We start from the raw sequence: 17,487 nt of genomic DNA on the forward strand, positions 1-17,487 counted from the left end.
CTCCACACTGGGTGTGGAGACTCCTTAAAAAAATAAAAATAAAAATATAGTAACACGTGGAAGGGCACGGTGGAGGAGGGTGAGAGCACGGGCCGCGAGGTCACGGGTAAAGGCACTGGAAAGGAGAAAGTGGACGTGTTTCAGATTTTAGTTGGAAGAATGTGCCTTTGTTTCCAATTCATAGTCTCCTTTAGTCATGACAGGGCATAAATAGAAGACTGAACTTTAAAAAAATAAATAAAGAAGGCAGGATGGTTTTGTTTCTGTAAATGCCTTGAACAAAGCATGTGTTTCTGTTTAATACTGGATGAGCTCCAATTGATGTCTAGATCCTTGTCAAAATGTTTACTTTTCTGTGGGATTTTTTTTTTTTTTCCAGTGGGGCATTACAAAGCCATGCCTATAGCTCTGGACTTCAAAGTTGCGGCCAGCCTCTCCCGAAAAGCCATTGTTTCACCTACTTCCCCGTCCCCATTCAAATTAAATCTTAGTTTCTAAAAAATCATTTTGTGCCTGAGAAAGATCAATCTTGGTACGAAACCCGAAGAAACCGTTGGGAGATTTGAGGGAAATTCACCAAAGCCACTACTAGGACAACAAATATGGAAAACATGAATGTTTGTTTTCATTGGGATACTCTGCACGGTATTTTGGGGCCATGTAAAACAACAAAAATAACTTGTTTTATTCCTGAGCAGTTGTGAACTACTAATTTGAGTATGCACGAGCCCCGTGGAGGGAAGTCTGAAAAAAAAAATGTTGCTCTATGCTACACTGGGTATTTTATTCAACCCCACAGGCCTATAGAAGGTAAAATACATATGCCATGAATTATAAATATGTCAAGACAATGAATGAATAACCCTGAATGGTTTTATCTTACATTTTCCCCTGGAAAACTTAACCCTTAATGAAAGCCACATACTATGATACAAGCGACGAAGGAACAAATCTAAGAGTAGGAAAAAATGTGTCTGTAGATAACAGCTATTTAGTTACAAAGATAAAAGAATTTTGTAAAAATAAGCAAAAACTAAAGCCTCTGACAGTCCCTGTGGAAGGATCTGATTTCTCCCTTTTCGATTTTTAAAATCCTTTAGATCAATGTCTTTCAACTTCTGGGTAAAATACCCACTTTTCCATCCCCCAGTGGAGGGCTGAAATTGGATTCAAAAGTTCTGTGCTTTGGTCTTGCTCCGTCCGCCTTGTGACTCTAGGTTTGTGAGTTAGTGCTCGATGCTTTAACAGTCATCCCCAGGGGTGCACGGGAGGCTCAGTCGGTTGAGCGTCCGACTTCAGCTCAGGTCATGATCTCACCATTTGTGAGTTCAAGCCCCACATTGGGCTCTCTGCTGTCAGCTCAGAGCCCGCTTCAGATTCTCTCTCTCTCTCTCTCTCTCTCTCTCTCTGCCTTTCTACTACTCATACTCTCCCTCTCTCTCAAAAATAAATGTTAAAAAATAAATAAAATAAAATAAAATAAAATAAAATAAAATAAAATAAAATAAAATAGGTAATACAAATATACTGCAACCACATTTCCCACATGGTTAAAAAACATAGGAAGAGGGCACCTGAGTGGCTCAGTTAGTTAAGTGTCTGACTCTTGATTTTGGCTCAGGTCATGATCTCAGTGGTTCGTGGGTTTGAGCCCCGCATCGGGCTCTGAGCCAACCACACGGAGCCTGCTTGGGATTCTGTTTCTCTCTCTGCCCCTCCTCCACTCAGGCAGTCTCCGTCTCTCTCAAAATAAATAAACAAACTTAAAAAAAAAAGACAATGACTGATTATTAATTCATGAATCTGACGGCTGGCTGGCTGGTCCTACCCCCTTGGCTATTTCGCTGGGGCTGGTAGATCTATGATGCCCTCATCCATATGTCTGCGGCCTTGGCCTGGTCTCCAGGTGGCCCATCAGGAGGCACCTTGTGGCACAAAGATTCCCAGCAGGAAGAAGGGGAAAAAGCACCTGTCAAGCCTCTGTTTGTGCCATGTTTGCTGTTGCTCCATTGGCCAAAAACAATATGAGTTAAGTGCAGTTAAAGTGGGTGTAGACACGTAAGGAAATAGATACAGGGACGCATGAACAACGTGAGAAGCCTATTACAACAATCTGCCCCCTCTAGGCAGGTCACTTCACCTGTCTGGGACTCATTTTCGTCACCTCTAGATTGGAAAATGGAATAATTTGTATTACTTTAAAAAATTGGTTTGGAGAATTAAATGAGAAACTATATATGGAAATTTCTGAAGAACGAAGAGAACTCTCTAACTGAAAAGTAGCATTGTGACACAGACCTGTATTGCTCTGGGTCGCTTCCCCCAACCACGTTTTTAAGTTTTTACACGTCTTCCAACCACATTTAAACAAATTCACCCTGATGAAAATTAACTTAAACCTTTTTTTTTTTTTAATTTTAAAACCAAATCACTACTTTTTCAACTAAGTGTTTAATGTTGAATTCGGTCACCGGAATTGTCTTCAGCAGAAAAATCTGATGTCACCTAACTTAACATTTGTAGAACTAAGACTCTGTCTACACAATGCCAAAATATCTGGTCACTTGAACAAAGTTGGATTTTATAAGGCATCTGGATGACGCATCTACCTAGCACTGAATATTGTGAGCCTGTACTGATCACGTGGACTGCTTTCGTTCATTTTGTGTCTTATAGGGTACTCCAGCTGCCCGCTTTTTAATAGCATTGGTTATTCGAGAATATGCCCTGAGATTAAAATGTCTTTTGCTGAGAAAAGTGACTTTCATCTGTCATACCCAATGCATCTCTTCCACGTTAAATTTCCTTTAGCAAAATAAATGAGTTCTAGCTAGAACCAACAAGAGACTAAAAGAGAACACACAGTATTTTGAGTTACAACTGCCATAGAAAGGTGGGTTCCTTTTCTCCTTCTTCTTCCTCTCCTATGTGCTTAAAGCATGTGAAATGACAGCGTGCTGAAGCATCATAGGATTCTACGACCATAGTCACCTTAAATTAGTGTGAAAGGACCCCGAACAGCAATGCTGATTAGTCCCAAGTAGAGTTTACAACTTCTTATCATGTTCATAACTTGGTCCCCAAGTTCAAGGGAGAAATAGGACCTTTGGCATGATTTTCCTTTTTTTTTTTATTTTTTAAAAATTTTATTTATTTTTGAGAGAGAGAGACAGAACACAAGCAGAGGTGGGGCGGAGAGAGAGGGAGACACAGAATCAGAAGCAGGCTCCAGGTTCTGAGCTGTCAGCACAGAGCCCAACGCAGGGGTGGACCCACAAATCATGAGATCATGACCTGAGCCAAAATCAGACACTTAACTAACTGAGCCACCCAGGCGCTCCTGGCATGATTTTCATATTTGGGGTTTTACTTTTTTTTAACTTTTACTTATCATTGTGTCACTAAATTTTAATTTATTAATGCCCACTGTCTCCAGGAAGTTGAAGCTTTATAGAAAAAGCTTTGTGTGTCCTAATCCTGAATGTTCTGCCCATCTGTAAAATGCATTAGAGGTAAACACATATGGTGACTGGTCATTAAGGGACAACTTGAACAGTTACCGCCTTCTCACCCAACACTATCCAGTGCACACAACTTCTTATCCCTTTTTGTTCTCCTTTCTTTTTTTCCTTCAGTTCCTGCCTGACCCACTTCTCTTTAACTTTTTTTTTTTCCGTTTTATTTCCCGATGGTGTCATTAAGCAGCCGCAGGATTTCTTAGCAAACACAGTAGACTTACTGTAAATTTGAGTCATGTTCTACGATGAAAAGTAGTTTGAGATATAAATCAGAATGACTCTAAGAAACACGGCAACTGGTGAACGAAATTAAAAAAACACTGTTTGAAAACTTTAAGTCCGGTATAGTTAACATACAGTGTTCTATTAGTTTCAGGTATAACATAGTGGCTCGACACTTCCCACGCATCACCAAAGCTCGTCACAAGTGCACTTCTAAATCCCCATCATCTACTACCCCACCCCCCACCCACCTCCCCTCTGGTAACCATCCGCACAACTGTTCTCTATAGTTAAGAGTTTCTTTTTTGGTTTTGTGTCTTTTTTTTCCTTTGTTCTTTTGTTCTATTCCTTAATTTCCACATATGAGTGAAATCATATGATATTTGTCTTTCTCTGACTTATATTAAAGGAAAACTCTCGAGGGGATCCTGGGTGGCTCTGTCAGTTAAGTGTCTGATTCTTGATTTTGGCTCAGGTCAGGCTCTGAGATGACAGTGCGGAGCCTGTTGGGGATTCTCTCTCTCTCCCTCTCTCTCTGCCCCTCCCCTGATCATATTTGTTCTCTAAAAATAAACAAACATAAGGAAAGGAAAGGAAAGGAAAGGAAAGGAAAGGAAAGGAAAGGAAAGGAAAGAGAAAAACTCTTGAAATGTGATTATTCTATGGTATATAACTCTTTGCCTCCAACTTTCTGCCTTGATGGAAAGTTTTAGCTAGGTATTTGCTAGACCTCACTCATGGGTATGAAGTTTAAGATTTAGGAAATATAAGCACTCTTACTTCACATATATAGACTAAATCAGTATATATAATAAGGATAAGCACAGCGCAATTACAAGGCACCGTTCTTTAATTTGAGATGACCAGCATCTAATAGGCTATGCTTATATTTTTGAATCACTGCAAGATTAGAAGTGCTAGCAACAATCAAATTTGGAGAGAAGAGATTTAATTCTGTCTAACGCAACTTTTGGCTTAAGTATAGTTCCTGGCATTCTAATTCTTTGAAAATGAGTAACACTACTAATCAATAATTCATTCACAACCACGTTATAAACCGAGCAGTATAATTTTTCGGGTTGAACTTTTTGATCCTAGACAGTAAAATTAGATTCCACTAATTATAGTCGGAGACAATGACCATTATATATTTTTAAAATCAAAACGAATCACAATCTGCTTCTAATACACAAGTTGGGCCTCATCTTCCGTATCCAACCTTCTCCAAGCGACCAACTTATGAATCATACGGAACTTGGGCTCCATCCATCCTCTGCCTGAGACAGAACTGTAGAAAGTCCTGCTCTAGCTTTCTTTCCTTAGAGCAAAGGAATGTTCCTCTCCTGGACCTATGCCTTCATCTTTCTAGACCTGGAACCTTGGAATTCCCTGCCTCAATGACCCTATACCCTTTTCTAAGGCCAGTGTAAGGAGGCTGGTCTCTAGGGCAGATGGGGAGCACAGGTTGAACCCTAGGCTCAAGGGTTCACACATCTTCCCAGAAGGCTGCCCATGGGAGGAACAAGTCTACAGAGAGGAAGATAAAGGGTGTGGGCCACAGGCTAGGCCTCCACTGTTGTTTTCACTTGGCCCCCACAACGAACCTGGTGTGAACCTACAGAAGTTAACATATTGCCCAAACCCACAGGGGCCTGTTGGGTTTGAGGTCTTTGCATATGCTCTCTTCTCCACATCTGGAGAATTCTCTCTCCTCTTCACTCCTGGAGATTTCTCCAGTAGATCTGATCCGACTTCCTTTGTGAAAATTCTTCTAACTTTTCTGGACAGATTGGCTGTCTTCTCCTTTGGGTTCCTATGATGTGTTCTACTAATATTTACCATGGAGAAATTAACACATCTGACTAAAATTCTTTATTCATATATTTGCCTCCTTCTCATGAAAAATTCGAGGCCAGCGAGAGTTACATTCCGATGATGATGCTTCATAAATATTCAATGAATATGTGTTGAATTCAATGCACTAAATGTGTGTAGTTTGTAAATTGGCTATCAGGCTCATTTCTCAGACTGAAATTCTTCAGGCTATGTCTGAGGATAATATTACATTTTTCTTTTTATAAAGGAATAGAATGGTAAACTCAAAATTAGTTAAGGTATTTTCCAAAGTGCGAGATTCCAAAAATTCCATCGATCAGAACAAATGTTTGAGGGATGATACAGTCCTCAGTAAAAATGGACGACTGTGCTTCGCATGGCTTCAAATGGAAGAGAGCTGCCCACAATGAGAATATGACCAAGGAAATCTGTCACCCCCACAGGCTGGATGCACCCATGGCATCAGCTGTTACTACGTGCATTTGAGTCAAACTAGAAGATGGGACATTTCCAGAGAAATGAATTCAAATTGATAGAGTTTACTGCAACCTGCTAATCTGCCATGCAGAGAAATGGGCAATATTCTCAGAGGAATCTCATGATCGTTATTCAAGGCACTTAAGTAGACACCTAAATCGCGTGGCATACAGCCTCTTTGTTGCTCCAAATTCCAACAGATGCTTTACCAGCTTGCATTTTGCACCCCTTTGCTAGATGCCAGGAACTCTTCCAGGCATTTTATAAGTAGAACTGTTTAATCCCCACAAGAACACGGTGAGGCAGAAAGTGAGGGTCAGGATAGTTAGGAAACTTGCCCAAGGTCACTATGGGAGTGAACCTATGAGTCTTGGAGGTAGAAAGATCAAAAATTGGGAGTCGCTGAAATATGCATGGCAACTAGAGCCAAGAGGAGATGGTGGCAGGAGCCGCTGGTCTGTTAGAAGGGCAGGAGAGCACTGATGGGGCTGAACTGAGGAGCTCGTGCAGGAGATGGAGAGGGTAGCCCCATAAAAGTGGGAGAAGAAACAAGAGCGGTGATATTCCAGAAACCAAAGGAGGGAAGACGTGCATGAAGTCAGCTCCACATTACCAGATCTTATACGCACATCACACAGTCGACTGCAAGGAGGTCCTGATGTACATTTAGAAAGTCTCTGTCAGAAGTTCACATCCAGACTAAAGCCTGATTTGGTGAGCTGGTGAATGAATGGAAGGCCATCATGTAGGAGTAAAGAAAGAGAAAGCTTTCAGAAGGTACTGAAAGGAAAGGCAAACCCAAGGCAGAAGTTTAAAAGCTAGGAAAGGTCCAAAGTTTGTTCTTAACAGTGCGTATTTTCCACTTGGAAAGTGGAAAAGAGTCAAAGCAATTTTAAATACGGCACAGTTTTATTCGCTAAAGCCACTGACTTCCTAAACGTTTACAGCAACATCTACGTAGTTCTAGATTCTTGATACTCAGTGTCTGGTCATCTACGTTAGCATTTCCTGGGAAGTAGTTAAAACTACGAAATCGCAGACCCCCAGTGATGCAAATGCGTTTTAAAGTTTAGAACCCACGAATCTAGATTCTACTACAGATAACCCAAGAGAAATCTTATCCATTAAAGTATAGTTTGAAATTGTTGTAATTTACTCTGTATACACACCAGAGTCACATCTAATTTATTTGTGAATACCAGCATTGCTCTTTTTTCAAATCCAGTAATTAACTAGCTTCAAGTTATACTATCTCAAGTAATGAATTTTACTCTTAAATTGGAATACGATCACATCCATGCATACAGATGGTGCAGATTCACTTGGGTGGATGGCTTTCCCTGCACTGTGCAGTATGTTTTTAGCCTTCTCTAATTCAAAGCATTATCCAATTGCCAGAGGTAAATATTTTATGGACTTCTCTCAGTAATGATGCTTATTTCCCCCAAACCTGTCCCAGCTTATGTCATAGACACATTGTAGCAGAATAAATAAAGGGCTTCATGGGGTTCATTTTATAACGGGCTGTAGCAGTAGTAACAGCCGAGAAGGGGAAATGATCGGAGGACCAGAGAGAGGATTCCATAAAAGGAAAACACACACAGAAACAATCCTTGTCCGCAGGATTCCAATATACACAAATTTCAGCTATCATGGTTTAGTGAAATACCACCAGCTTTCAACAACAGGGTTCCAATTTCAGTTACTGTAATATATCAGATGTGAGTAATTGCTTCAAGGGTAAACTTTGCTGCTAGCTCTTGAGCCCACAAATCTCTATGTAAAAAAGAGACGTACACCCCATTCAGTGACCGAAGTCTATCGGCGATTAGTCACTGTACCTCTGTTATTCCGTGCACATACAGACAGAAAAGCGTGTCATTCCACGGCTCCTTTATCTCCCAGGGAAAGCCCCACAAAACTTTTTACAAAATGGATAATTGGGAGGGAAACAGCCGACGAAGATGAAAGTAGACCAGAGAAACGAAAAGTGCTAGCACTGGAAGTTAAATCGGAACCTTCCACGCGTGGTTGACCACGGGAACATTGACACTATGACCATTTGAGAGACTCGGGACGTATAACCAATAAAAACGGAGCACAAGAGAGCTTACCAACAAACACGAAGAGGCTAGTCGTGATGAAAAGGATCGAGTTGTCCTCGAGGAGGTGACATCTGTAAAAAAATAAATTTCACATTAAAAGAATGCTCTGATACTTCATAACAATGCAAGCACAAACGGGGACAGGTCAGGAGGTGATCCAAACTTAGAAGTACAGCAATTTGCCGTGGCCGAGAAGATTTTCATTCCTTAAGTTACTCGATGAGAAGGCGGCAAGCATGGTTCAAACTACTCCTGACACGTTTTTCTAAAGGGCCAAAGCATTTTAGTTCTCGATATTTCTGTTTCAAATTATAAAGTACTGAAGAGAGTTTTACTGCTTTTTTTTCATTTCCCTACATACTTATGACTGAAATTAAGAGAGTTTTTAATGTTTAAGCAAAAATTGTAAAGGTCGCTGATAAAACAAATTTTCCACTTGATTATTAAAATTGCCTTGTGCATTTTCAGTTTGCAAGGTCATTAAAAAATTTTTTTTAATGTTTGTTTATTTTTGAGAGAGAGAGAGAGACAGAGAGAGAGACAGAGTGTGAGTGGGGAAGGGGCACAGAGAGAGGGAGACACAGAATCCAAAGCAGGCTCCAGGCTCCGAGCTGTCAGCACAGAGCCCGATGTGGGGTTCGAACCCACAAACCACGAGATCATGACCTGAGCCAAAGTCAGACACTTAACCAACTGAGCCACCCAGGTGCCCCAGTTTGCAAGGTCTTTTTTACAATCCCACACTATTGTGCAACATATTACCAGTAGATATGATCGATAGGATGGATGGATGGATGGATGGATGGAAGAAAGAAAGAAAGAAAGAAAGAAAGAAAGAAAGAAAGAAAGAGAAAGAAAGGACAAAAGAAAGAAAGAAAAAGGAAGAAAGGAAGAAAGGAAGAAGGAAGGAAGGAAGGAAGGACGAACAAGATAGCTAGATGGCTCTAGAGATAGAAGCAGAGATTACAGACAGAGATATCCAAAGAGAAGAAAACAGTCAAAATGAATTTAGGCATAGGGTAACCTTGAACTATCTTTTTTTGGTATTCGTAAGTGCCAAGGTCAAGAAAGAGAAGTGTGCTTGCATGTGCACTGGATATCCAATTATGGTATCAACATGTAAAAACCGTGCAGATTTGGTGGCGCTTGGTGGGCTCAGTCAGACCACGTGACTCTTGATCACGGGGTTTTGAGTTTGAGCCCCATGTTGGGTGTAGAGATGACTTAAAAATAAAATGTAAATAAAGCCCCCCAAACTAAAAACTAAAAAAATTAAAAGTGCAGATTTTGAGTATGGATTTATCTTTTAACTTGGAAGATGATTTACAAGAGATAATTCTATGAGAGTTCTGCCAGTAACTCTTTGTCCATAACAAGGAGACTCCTTTCCAGGTGTACTTCACTACATGTGATACACATAATCCTAATTTTATGTACATTCTAGTCTTCTAAATTAAATCATACTCAGACCCACAGGAGAAAACTTCTAGGAACAGAGTATCACTATTTCACCTATAAAATAAAAAGCCTACATAAAAATATACAACCATTTTTACATAAATTTCCCATGGATCTATAATATTTTATATGAAATAAGTAAAAATGAGGTTGGTCCTATTGACTGTTCTTAATCTGCAAGGTAGAAAGTGTTTAAATGTCGAAGAACATGAAAATAAAGATATTAATTGGTTCTCAGAGATTATCAAACTATAATGTGAAATTATAATCAAATTATAATGTGAAAGCCAATTCCTGAAAAAGGGCAGAAAACAATAATATATGTCTGCCGAAGATGATGGAATGCAATCAGTTTAACAATGAGCAAAACTATTCCCTTACCCATTAGTTACTTTTCCATATAAAATTCATCTTTGTTTTGCAGAGTTTCTCAGTTGCTGAGAAACTGTGGTGGTTTCCCAGTGGCTTTTCCTTCCACGAGACAGAGTTGCCGTTGGAAAGCCTAGCATATAGGTGGGCCACGTGACTAGTTCTCGCCAGTGGCTTTTGAGGGAAAATCGATTTTATCACTTGCAGGTCAAGGTGGTGAAGAGGCCAGTGCAACTTAACCTTTCCAGCAGCTGGGACCAGCACTTCAAGGATTTGAAGCGTGGCAGAATCCCAAGAAAGAAGAACCTGGATCTTCATCACTAAGAGAAAAGCTGCCTGACAGCTGGGAACAGCCACAGTAACACATAAATGAATGAGAAACACTCATCACATGCATATACCGTATACACAATTGGATGAAAGGCCTAAATGTGAGGCCTGAAACCATAAATGTCGTAGAAGAGAACACAGGCAATAACCTCTTTGACACGGGCTGTAACAACTTTTTTCCTAGATAGGTCCCCTGAAGCAAGGGAAACAAAGCAAAAATAAACTATTGGGACCACATCAAAATAAAGAGCTTCTGCACCGTGCAGGAAACAATCAACAAAACTAAAAGGCAACCTACAGAATGAGAGACGATATTTCCAAATAGCATATCTGATAAAGGGTTAGTATCCAAAATATATAAAGAACTTATAAAACTCACACTCAAAACCAAATAATTCGATTTAAAAATGGGCAGAAGAAACGAATAGACATTTCTCCAAAGACATACAGATGACCAACAGACACGCAAAAAGATACTCAACATCACTCACGATTAGGGAAATGCAAATCAAAACTACAATAACAGATCACCTCATACTTGTCAGAATGGCTAAAATCAACAACACAAGAAGCGACAGGTGTTGGTGAGGATGTGGAGGAAAAGGAATGTTCTTGCACCATTGGTAGGAATGCAAACTGGTGTAGCCATTGTAGGAAAGGAGTATGGAAGTTCCTCAGAAAGAAAAAAACAGAAGTACCCTATAATCCAGCAATCCTACAAGTAGGTATTTACCCCAAGGATACAAAAACACTAATTCAAAGCGACAGATGCACCCCTATGTTTACAGCTGCGTTATTTACAAAAGCCAAGATATGGAAGCAGCCCAGGTGTCTGCCAACTGATGAATGGATAATATGAATGGAAGATATGGAATGAATGATATGGAATGGATGAATGGAAGATACAGTATACATATGCGATAGAATATCATTCAGCCCTAGAAAAGAATGAAGTCTTGTCGTTTGCAACGAAGTGGAGTTAGAAAGTATTATGCTAAGTGAAGTCAGTCCAAGACAGACAAATACCACATGATTTTACTCACATGTGGCATTTAAGAAACAAATGAGCAAAGGGAAAAAGAGAGAGGGAGACAAATCAAGAAACAGACCCGAAGTAATAGCGATCAAATTGGTAGTTACCAGAGGTGGGTGGGGACATGGGTGACATAGATGATGGGGATTAAGGAGGGCACTTGTTGTCACAAGGACCAGGTGATGTATGGAAGTGTTGGATCATTATACCGTCCACCTGAAACTAATATAACACTGTATGTTAACTAACTGCAATTCCAATAAAATCTTAAAAAGCCAAAAAGAATATTCTTTATAACTGAAATGGTATCGTTTGTTTATTACTACGTCAACAGGATCTGTATAAAAATACTTTCTTCGATGCCATAACCACATACTTTCTAACCCAGGGCAGCACAGTAAAATCTTCTATAATGATGGAAATATTTCTACCCTGTCCAATATGGCAGCCACAACTCTCTTGTGGCCATTGAAGAAATAAAACTGTTATTTAATTTTAATTAAACTGAAATGTTAACAACCATGTGTGGTTAATGACTACCATAAGGGGACACTCAGTTCTCTAGCAATAACATTCAAACTTTCAACAGGAGACAAGATGGTTTTCAGCATACCTTCCTACCTTTAATAGCCTGTGTTCCCGAATCGTGAGAAGTTTGACAAAAGTAAAGGTGAATTTTGGTTAATTACATTTGTTTATCTAAAAAGAAAGAGGATAATTACCAATTACCTACATCTATTATCTGGAGATAATAAACTTATTTTCTTTTTCCTTCAGAAGCACATTTGAAGATAACGTTGACTCTTGATCAGCACACGGGCAAAGGGCATGAGGTTTATCAGTAAAGTCTGGAGAATCACATTCCTTGCTACCCTGGGCCAACTGCTGCCTTTTGGACAAATATCGCAAGTATACTCTCTTCCTTTCCCCCCACTTTGTCAATTAATAAGAGTGAAATAGGAGTATGACAGTTCATAGAAATGCACGTGACCAAAGTGTCTCTCGACTTTTTACAGCATTTCCATAACCGACACACTTGCAGGACCAATATATTCCTGAGGTATAAATCTGGGGAACGTCCACTCCCTACAAACCCCTCACAGTGAACCCATTGAACCCATTGTTGATAGTGGGGTAATTCAGGGGATTCACTTTTCGCTCTCCCTCACTGTTTGCTTGACCAGCGCAAGCCCCACTCCCCATCCAGTGCCCCAAAGTCTAGTCCAACAGCAAGTGCCATGTGCACCTGGCCTGAGTGTTGGGGCACGAAACGGTTTCTGCACCCTGGTGAAGACAATCAGGATAGAGAGAAGACTGGAGTAAAACAAACCAAATTTTCTCTAGAGACACAGTATGAAAAATCAGTTTTTGAATCAAAGAGCAATTCAGTGAGTAAAGTCTGTTGATTTTAATGCTTCACAATTGTTTACTATTTTTCTCTTGGCAATTTCAGATGTTTAGAAAAAGCGTTTATTTTGAGAAATGAGTATTTATCACTGTTTATAAAGATACAGAACAGAACAAACAAATCTAACCAAGATACTACCCAAAAAGGGGGGAAAAAACCCACATGAGGCCCTTGTCAATTTTTCATCGGCAAAGCAAAAGGCATCACACTAATAAAACTTAATTAAATCATTAAATATTTAAAATGAATTTCTAACTCCAGCTTATGGAATAAATTCCCTTTTATGTATTTGAAACCCTATTATGAAGTCTATACATAAAGCACAATCAAATGTAAAACCAAACAATTTAATGTAGTCATCTCAATCAAAAATTCCATTTCATTTATCCTTCCAAAATCTAAATCACCTTAGAACACTACATCACCATTTATATTTCCCTCACATCAGGAAACGCATAACAAACACTGTTACAAATACATTGCCCACAAAGTGGTTGTACCTTATAAAATATAACTCATTCATTTCACATGTTTCATTTCATTTCAATAATAATGTATAATAGCATTGTCCAATTTACAGTGAATGTCATATTTCTGGTAGAAAATATAATGGATATTTACTGACTTCATTTTTTATATCATTCACAACCAACTATCTATACATGTATATGTCTTCAATGCCCTTCAGACAAGCATTTCTGACAGTGAGGAGTAGGTATATGCCTTTGTAAGAAAGAATTAGATTCACGATCACATTCTTTGGTAGAGATGTACTATATCAACTTATTCCATGGATCTGAACACATCTATTGGGTAAGCACATCTCTTATAGAATACTACATATATTAAAAGTTTAACATAATAATACTAGGCTAACCAATCCAATAAATGCTAATAAATACCCAAATACATTACAAAAGTCACAAGTATACTCCTGGGTTGTTTAACCCTGGCCAAGCAAGCATTGCCCAAATCACAAACAGGACTCATTTCTTTTCCCTGCCTCTCCCTTACAATCATCCAAGTGTGCCAATTCCACCAAAATATCTTTGGAACTTCTACACATCACATCTCCCTTTCGTGACTTCCTTAGTCCAGCCTCCACGACCCTCCATGCTTGCCCTGCAGGCAGCCTCCTGTTCTCTCCTGGGTTTGCCTTTTCAGCAATTGTTTTATGTTTTAAACCCACTTAAGAGTCTATGTTAAACCTGCCATTTCTGGGACACCTGGGTGGCTCAGCTCGTCCAATTCTGGATTTCAGCTCAGGTCATGATCTCACAGTTCCTGAGACCAAGCCCTGCATCAGGATCTGTGCTGTTAGCACAGAACCTGCTTGGGATTCTCTCTCTCCCTCTCTCTCTCTCTCTCTCTGTCCCTACCCTGCTCGCTCACACACACACACACACACACACACACACACACTCTCTCTCTCTCTCTCTCTCTCTAACTAAATAAAGAAACTTAAAAAAAAACTGCCTTTTTTCAATGTCCTCAATCTTCCCTTGGGCTCTCATGCAGAGAAAGCAATGGAAATCTTTGTAAGGAGGAGGATTATTTAAGGGCATAGAGGTCTGTTTCAGTGAAATTCTCCTACAAACGCACCACATAAAGTAGCTGCTTCACTGTCAAATGAACAATCAAATTACAAAAATACCTATACACAGTTTTGTTTTTCCCTTCTTCTTGGCTGACCCAGTCGTGCCACCTAATGTAATGGTAGCTCAAAATAATGGCTTCACAACCAAAAAATTCACTCTATCACTAATATGTTGATTGTGCTTACCTATCAGATATATTAGGAAAAATACCTTTTGCTTTCGTGTTCTTCCTAGAAATTTCTCTCATTCCACATCTCCTTCAAAGTTCATCATTCCTTAAGAACATGATCTAAATTCATTAACATGTCACACGGGTCCTTCACAATCTGACCCCACAAGATTTCCTACGCCCCAACCACAGACGCAATGCTCCAGGGAGAATGGACCGTGAGGAGCGTTCAACTTTCACATGCTGTTGGGACAATGACACACTCACATCCGTGTTTTGACATCTGCTAACTCTAAAACTACTCAGTTATTCAGGCATTCGTCAGGTTTCACTTCTAGGAAGTAAGGAGATATGCTTAAGGCCCTGGGATTATATTGTAGAAGCAAACAGATCTGCAAAATAAAGAAGTATTGTCAGATGAAGAGAAACAAAGGCCAAAAGGGAAAGTTAGGAAACGGAACGTTCAAGTGTGTCATTTCAAAGCTGTAAGGGGACTTTGTATCTTGCAGTTCTAGAAAATGAAAACATGGATTTTAAATGTATGTTATTATCTGCTTACCTCTTAAACATCTGTATTGAGTTTTACAAAGAAATAGTAGCCTTAGCAAACCGTAAGAGACTCTTAAATACAAAGAACAATCTGAGGGTTGATGGGGGCATGGGGGAGAGGGGGAAGTGGGTGATGGGCACTGAGGAGGGTACTTGTTGGGATGAGCACTGAGTGTTGTATGAAAGCGATGAGCTACGGGAATCTACCCTGAAATCCAAGAGCACACTTTACACACCGTATGTTACCAATTTGAGAATAAATTATATTATGAAAAAAAAAAAAGAAAGAAAGAGTGGCCTTAGTATTTGCTGCCAATGAGGTTTTAGATTTTTTCTTTATTTTCTTAAATCATTCTTCTGTTGTCTCTAATAAGGATTTTTAATTAAAAAATTTTTTTTAATGTTTATTCATTTTTGAGAGTGTGCAAGCATGGGAGGGGAGGAGAGAGAGTGGAAGACACAGAATCTGAAGCAGGCTCCAGGCTCTGAGCTGTCAGCACAGAGCCCGATGTGGCCCTCAAACTCACGAGTTGAGAGATCATGACCTGAGCCGAAGTCAGACGCTCAACTGACTGAGCCACCCAGGCATCCCTTTAAGTTTTTTCAATGTTCATTTATTTTGAGAGAGAGCAAGCAGGGGAGGGGCAGAGAGAAGGGGAGACAGAGGGCCCAAAGCAAGCTCCACGCTGTCAGCATGGAGCCCAATGCAGGGCTCAAACTCACAAACCGCAGGATCACGACTTGAGCAGAAATCACGAGTCAGATGCTTAACTGACTGAGCCACCCAGAGGCCCCTCTAGTAAGGAACTTTAACCATGGTAAAGAAAAGGAGAAACCTCATATGCTGACATGATATAAATTCATTGTCCAAGATTAACCATTTCAACAAAATAACCATTATGTTTATTGTCTAAGGATACCGTTTCAATAAAGCATATTCTCTAAATGTATATAGACAGGGGTTTAAAAAAGAATGTACTCTCTTCTTTGGTCTTTTAATCAAGTAAATTGAAACAAACTATTAAAATGTTTTCCAGAAAAAAAAAAAATATATATATATGCTTTTCAATAAAAACCAACCATTTGCTGATATTTTCACATGGAAGATGAATCTTAGTCATGCATGGCATTCTATGTATTTTAGTGAGACCCCAACAAACCGGCTCTCTCTCCAGGGTCGGGGTGAGGGGTCTTCTATCCCTATACAGCTGAGCAGTAGGCAGTGAGTATGACTGGTTTATAGAAAAATAACACTAAAAATAATAAAGTACTTAAAATGAACCATAAGAAAGGGGAGGGGGCATATACATCATATATGTTATTATTCCATATTCTAGAAAACAAATTTGGGAATCTGAGTGATCAAATTATTTTTATAATTCAATACAAAGTTAAAAATAACTAATTTAGCTGAAAACTATGAAAGCTCACTTTTTATTTGCCAGGCTTAGTATGAAGTATTATGTGAGTATGAAGCTATTAAATTAGATACCGAGTCAGATGTATCAGGTTTTTTGTCCATGCTGCACTAGCCAACTCTGGGGAAGATGTTTAAACCTCCTTGTACCCCAAGTTCTTTACATATAAAATTAATATTTTTTTTATCTTTTTATCACTTTGTACCAACCTCAGTATATTATAATTGATTATGTGTTTTTTCCACATTAGATAATAAACTCAAGAATTAAGATTGGGACTGATTCATTTTTTTTTCTTCTCCACAGGACATAGCAAAATTTTTAACACTGCTGTTATCTCACAATTAGTACAGAATAGTGGAGGACTTAAATTTTACGTTAGAATCTTAATTCCCCAAAACTGAAATCTGAAAAGAGTTACCAATTCCAAAAAGTTTATCAAACACTGAGTCAAAGAAACCTGAGTTTCTTTTCTGGAGAAGTTATCAGAACCTTACCGGTGTAAATGTACATTAGGATCCTCTTAGAAGAAGCGACAAGTCAGTGTCAGAATCCCTCTCAACCGAAGTGATCAGCACCAATGGTTTCTTTGTGAATGGAAAAGCCCTTCAAATGCAACAATCCTAAGCAGCAAAGAGGAAATAAATGCTTCTCTTCACATAGGGCCATGGCCTCTACCTTGAGCGGAGTTTCCAACATACTCCCTCTTCTCCCAAAAGCCAGATCTCTTACACTTTATCTCTAGTTTCTAGATTTCTCTAATGTAAAATCACATAAAGATACTAGAAAAGAAATCCGAGTATGGAGTCCTAAGATTTAATTGTTTTAATTGTTTACATTTGATAGATTATTCCTAATCCGATAGTAATGTTTTTAGACTCAAGGGTCTTACCAAAGTATTCCACTTTTCTTTTTATTGAAACACCTCTCTTATCACACTCACATGTCTTTTATTTACAAAGCATTTCATTATATAATTATAACAGCAAGTACCATG

At 39.2% G+C, this 17,487-nt stretch overlaps 1 long non-coding RNA gene across 3 annotated transcripts in view; it reads right to left on the reverse strand.

The window, feature by feature from the left end:
- The window catches only part of LOC122219515, a 156,739-nt gene that overhangs the window by 24,000 nt on the left and 115,252 nt on the right, over positions 1 to 17,487 (reverse strand). For all 3 annotated transcript variants that reach the window (XR_006202415.1, XR_006202414.1, XR_006202416.1), the window contains one exon: positions 8,168 to 8,229. This is a non-coding gene — a long non-coding RNA (uncharacterized LOC122219515). The remainder of the gene's footprint in view (positions 1 to 8,167; positions 8,230 to 17,487) is intronic.

This window comes from Panthera leo, chromosome B2 (assembly GCF_018350215.1).
Source record: "Panthera leo isolate Ple1 chromosome B2, P.leo_Ple1_pat1.1, whole genome shotgun sequence".
In the NCBI taxonomy this organism is placed as follows: Eukaryota; Metazoa; Chordata; class Mammalia; order Carnivora; family Felidae; genus Panthera; species Panthera leo.